General features: G+C 37.4%; 1 long non-coding RNA gene across 1 annotated transcript; it reads right to left on the bottom strand.

Annotated features, from left to right (window-relative positions):
- Positions 1-3095: 3095 nt before the first annotated feature.
- LOC111266864 (uncharacterized) lies at positions 3096-4434 on the bottom strand. Its single transcript, XR_015313570.1, has 3 exons — positions 4212-4434; positions 3684-3994; positions 3096-3432 (listed from the first exon to the last, which is right to left on the bottom strand). It is a non-coding gene; the product is annotated as an uncharacterized LOC111266864 (long non-coding RNA).
- Positions 4435-6205: the final 1771 nt, after the last annotated feature.

Here is a 6205-nt window from a genome sequence, read left to right as displayed (position 1 = left end):
TACGAAAACGCGCACAGTGGACGAGCGTCAAAGATACAATGTTTTATTGCTGTTTGTTTGTTTGCGACTCTGCTTTTAGCTTTTCTATCAAATTGCCACGATGCCTCTACCAGCGCGTATGTTGTAGACGGGTAAACTGTGACGATGTCAGAAAATGATCCGAACGCTCTCGAACTGTCGTCTATGAGCTCAAAAACAATCCATTTGAACCAATCTGCATACAAATGGTCAGTGGTTTTATTGATGCAAATTGTATAATTTGGCGGTCATTACCGATAATGAGTGGTAAGGATTCGTCGGCGGTGGAGATAAGGAGGGCTCAGAGGGTCACAGCAAATTGAAGAACCAGGATATGGCTAGTATTATTTAGCTTCCCAACCTGAGAGATATACTCTGTGGACGTAATGGGGATCAAATCAATTTAGAGACAATATATCTAAAAAATATGAATATCTATCAACGAGCAGTTTGAAAGCTAAATAAGGACATGCTATTTTCTAAAAGCATAAAGTTTATATCATCCATTAGAGCTATAGTTCACCAATCGATAACTAGGAAAAAATTGAGCGGTACCCATTTCAGGGGGTTACTTAACCGTTTTCAGGCTGAAGATAGGTTTTAGCTATCGAATAGGCGACCGTTTAGATACGATCTCTACAAACAGCAGCAAATAAAATCGTGTTGAAATAATAATAATGCTTTATTGAAGAAATACTAAAGCCTTTACTATGCGGCATACCCAGAAAAGAATTCTTCGTCTCTTATAGATGATTGCTGTCGCTCGATCATTTTTTCTCTATATTTACATAGTTGTCTGAGAACTTTATTGTTACAATTACAACTTATTTATTCAGTATTATTGGCAAAAAAAAAACAGTTATACGTTGGCTTCCTCGTTTATTTACACCTTGCCTGACAAATACTATGAAGCAGTGCGCGTTTATACGCGCTGCGGACTTTCAAATATTGAAGACGCTATTTTATCCAGCCGAAGCTAGTGCTTTAAGTGCTGACAGCGTTACCCGTTGACCTCCCATGAGTCATATCTGATACTTTAGCCGTCGGTCATTACTTCAGATTATGGGTCAGCTGGGTAATATATATCGGTAACATATTATCTATAACATGTGAATTGTGGTTGACCGCAGCTGTACTGGAGTCTAGTCGTCGTGTTTGAAAAATATAGTGGTGCGTGTGTCGGCCGTAATTAGGTATTTTCTAGGCAAAAACATTTCTGCCTATATGAAAACGTTTGATGTAAATACGGGCAGAAATCAATCAATTCCTGAATGGAACCTGACCACTATCTTCAGTTGTGACAGCATAAGGAACAATGCATTGTTCTGAGATCAGAGATATGCTATGAGTGGGATTGCTTGCTAGTCGACGCTCTGAGCTGTCGAATGTCGATCATCGTTGCTAGGCTGGACCGCTTTTTCGCGTGTCTGACTAGGGAATTCTAAGTACCCTGTATATGAGTCACTTCAGCTTCTCATTTCAGAATTTCGATGATCTTCAAATATCGGCTGCAAATCGTTACCACCTATTCTATAGAAATCTTATATGTAATACACGAGGTAATAAAAAAAAAAAAGGTATCAAAGAATAAATTTAGTGCGTCATGAATATCAGTGTGGCATTCTCGTCAACTAATATGATCGTAGTATTACTGTAAAAAGTGTAAAGGTGCACCTCTTACTACACAAGTGCATTTATCTTATGGCATTATATATATATATATATATATATATATATGTACATATGACTTTCTTTCCATACTCAGTGTTTGCTTAGACTCATTCTGCTACCAAAGAAGTCTGGCAATTACGAAGTCATTGGTTGGATGGTCATTTGGTTGTAGTTTTGAATAGAGTTGACCAAAAGTTGTACCGGTATCGTGTTCCACCTTCATTTATCGCTTTTCTTATATTTCAAATATCGAATTGTTCTCGATATGCGTGTCTCATATAATCAGCTTTGTTTATGTACGAATATGGGCCAAAATCATGGATGCGCATCTTGCTAACACATATCATACCCCATCGATAGAACCCCAAGCCAAAGATAAAATTTTATCAATATTATGAATATTTAGCATAGAGATAGATGAAGGCGTGTTTGATGCTATACTGAGCTACTGTAAACCACTTCATTTATAACAAAAATGAAAATCTCAGATATATTTTGGACTAATACTTAGCTTATTAGGCAATTGCGGTTATCTACTTGCTGCTCACCCTTGTTAAGATATTCCAGAGTGAACTACAAAATGAAATAAATTGGTCTATAGTACACAGATAATTAAAGTAATGGGAGCGTGTGCTGAGGTATATTGAAGACACCGAACTATCTTAGGTTATTAGCTAGGGCTCCATCGATGGTAACGTTGAGGATTTGAAGACCCTCTAGGATTATGATAGCTGAATTAATCAAGTATTATTATATAATTTAATGTTAGATGAGTAAAGGACTTGTGGCGCATACAGTTACTCGCGGGTTTATACGTGCTCTAATAACAAAAAAAAATTAGACCTAAGATGTAGCCAAGGTAAAAACAAAAAAACTATTATATATGTTCTACGGAGCGACTTTCAGTACTACTACCCGTAAGATTAGGCTGCATTACAAATGTAAATATACTTGAATGAATAAGGCATCTTCCATTTGCGAATACACTGCACGTCAGTTCGAAGACTCATATCATCCGGCTACTAAACGTTTCCTGTCCTCTTGTCGAGTAGTGCCAACATTTCTCAGTCTGAACGTTCTCCTTATCGCTTATGGAAAGGACTTTCCTGGTCCTGGATAGAATGATTGGATACAGTTGCTTGCTTTGAGGATACTTACGTATGATAAAGAGAGAAAGTGAAATTGGCATTACGGAAAAAACAGTGCTCCCATTCGGCGCGGACCTAAGAGCTAAATAAGTTAAAACTTACTCATATGTAGATTACAGTTACCTTATGATTCTTTACTACCATGATAGCTTTGCAATAAACATCTTCTAAAGTTCCGTCTGTTCAGTACTTCGAGTTTCTATCGCCATTTCTGCTTGAATTCCAAGTCTGGCTTCCTGCAGTCTGTAAACTTACCTTTTGCCTACGTCAACCTCAATTGTGGCGGGCCATAATCGGTTTTTACGTCCGGTACTTGAGCTATTGGGTATTGTTGTAAAAAGCTGGTCGGTCTCCATAGAAAACGAAGTGTGTTTTCGTTCAAATTCGCAGCTACACCGTTATCTGCTCCTAAATTTATCAGACGAACACCACCCTACTTACACACTGCCCTATCACGGGCACGCCTTTCGGGCATGGTCGGGTTAAAAACAGCTATCTACTTGGTACCATACAATAGAAAATGGTACTTTATTAATAATGAAGGAATATAATAACGTTAAGGTAGTTCTCTTTGCATACACACGGCGCGATGTACCTGAAATGAAGCAAAAGAGAAATTCTCAATATTGGCACTTAATACCTCGACCATCTAACGCGATCAATCATTTATCAGATTGTTTTGTGTGATTTGAGTTAACTATTTCAAAAAGGATTATTAACGACAGTGATTTGGTAGCGGGAAACGTTGCCCTATCGGCCGGTGCATTACATGTATCCTTGTACTCGTTAATATTATCGGAAGTGATTACTCTACGTTTTTTTTTTTATACTGAATAGTTACTGAACCTGTGACAAAGTTGAGATATGCATTCAGTCAACGGAGCTGGCGATTTCCGATTTTCCGTCAAGGGAGTTTTGCCGATATATTCGTTGCTGAGAAGTTAACCCATTGTCAACATAATGTTTTGTCGTGTTCTATAGCCGTCGATTACACGAAATGTGGCAAAACTCTCCGCATCTCGTTCCACAATAGACCAACGGCTCAATCTTAGGATTGTCGCTAATGTTTTACACTGCGCCAAGAACTTCCGTCTTCATGGCGTTGTTTGAGCATAGAAAGCCAGGAACGATTCGTGACGGCCACATACATGCTAAAACTACATCCAATTATTAATATGATTTTATAGGAAAAAAAAAGACAGCCGTCTGGGAATTTTTTCGTTGCACGATGCAAAATGGGCAATAGGGAATTACTATACACAGCATCGTGAAGTAAGTTGATACCTTTAAGGACAGTATTTGGCAAAGGTCAAACCGGAACAGGATATTAGGCTAGGCAAGGTCTCATAGAAAAGAAGTTCACGGATTGCCTACCTCGTCACTATTTGTTGTACGCAAGAACGGCTAGGTTTTCATTCGCGATCGTAAGTTCCGCTTGTACTTGCATCAGTCATATCGGGAAACGTTATCGGTTATCGTCGATGATTAATATTAAGATGTGTGTAAGCGTCTCCTGAATGATACCAACCATGCTAAAGGAGTCCAGCTTTATGAACGGAGGCTTAATCCGCTCTATAAAGTACCTATAAATCGAAAGGCGCACTACCCAGCCCAGTAAAGTGGGGGTGTTAGTATCTGCTGAAAAACGAGGATTCTGCAAGCATATAAAAAAAGCCAGAATCCGTCAGAGAATTATAAAGAACCACCTTCCACCGCAATGTGAATGTCTCCTAAACTGAAAAAAAAGCATAGTTTCTTGATAAACTTTAATTAGTAATGCAAATAATAAAAATCATAATACTAAATACTTTATTTTCGTATTGTGTGAATGAAAACTGCAATCAGAGACGAGCTTTTGAACGTTTTATAGCGTCTGCTAAAAATATCCAAATATGTACGTATATTTTTATACGAACAGGAGCTGGTGTTGTTTGTATGGGATTAAATGGGTCAGGAACATGCTACTATTATGTTACTGAGTAGCTAGACATATTGCATAGAATGCACTTTTAAACCTGGTAAAATAATCACTTCTCCGCTCGACTTCTCAACTCGATGATACTTCACACAGTGATAATGTCCATCACAAGGGATCTTTTGTATAATCTCACGTAGTTATTATTAGAAAGACGGGCTCCCCACTGCGCTCTTCGGATTATATCCAGCTGAGTGTTCTCAGACGTGATGTATAAATTAAAAAGAAGTTATTCATTTAAGTCGATCTGCATACAGGAGAGATATAGCAAACACAGTGGATCAAAAGATCCTCACCAATCAGAACACGACTAAGTTTCTGCTAGTATTAATCATCGATTCAGATTTGTGATCTTCTCCATACCTATCGCAAATTTCGACGAGACTTGAAGCAACTTCGGAAATGATAATATATCTAAAGAAAGTGGTTAACGGTCAGTAAGTTATTTCAGAGCTAAATAACGAAATGTTAACGCCCATTCTTTGGAAAAAATGAGCTTTACGATCTATTGAAGTTGTACTTACTAGTTCGTAGCTGGATAAAGACGAATCGTCAACTGTAAAATCAGAAGTATATAAAAAAAAAAATAAGTATTATCAATTTCGGTTTTTATCAATCGCTTTAAAGTACAAACATAAATGTTTTACCTCGGACGTTTTTTCATCTTGTTTACTACTCTTTTACCGTGTTGAAAACGATTGCAACAATTGGACTTTTTTTCTACATTGACATTATCGTTTTATTACGATAATAACCAGTTTACACTTGTTTGTATTGAGAGGCAAATAATATCTACAGGTTCAATCGATTCATTACAAAACAACCCACAAAAATTATCAAAGAATATTTTTTGTCTTCTTTTTTTTTTTTTTTTTTTTGTTAATCATTCATTTAAATTGGTTTTCAGTTTTTGACCAACTTAACAGATATCACAGCCCTATCTTATATACTACAAAGTTTTCACTTAGCTAGAAATTTATAAATGTAAAAAAAAAGTGTACAACTTGTTGTGAGGCGAAGGTACAAATGTATCTTCTTTGATCGAATTAGGAGAAAGGCGTCTGATGCATACAATATTTTCTAATCAAACCATTACCATTACGTGTTCAGCTAATGTGACTTCTATCAGGAAGCGTAATAGCTCGGAAGGGACGGCGTCGAACGATGTTATTTTACTGTTTTTTTTTTTTTTTGATATGATGTGCCATTGAATCAAGATCATCGCGGCCTGGTCGCATTGTCCGTTTATACGCATGTGGAAACGCAAGTTCGTTTTCGATATCGTCCGGCAACCCATCTTCTCAGATCAGCGTTTCGACGATCTTTCCAAAGAGTTATTAGATATGGGATCGAGACCACTAGCGCCTGAATATGCGATCTATTATAGAGGCTG

This window comes from Varroa jacobsoni, unplaced genomic scaffold (genome assembly GCF_002532875.2).
Source record: "Varroa jacobsoni isolate VJ856 unplaced genomic scaffold, vjacob_1.0 scaffold_1122, whole genome shotgun sequence".
NCBI classification, from domain to species: Eukaryota; Metazoa; Arthropoda; class Arachnida; order Mesostigmata; family Varroidae; genus Varroa; species Varroa jacobsoni.
This window is presented reverse-complemented; position numbering and strand designations above follow the sequence as displayed.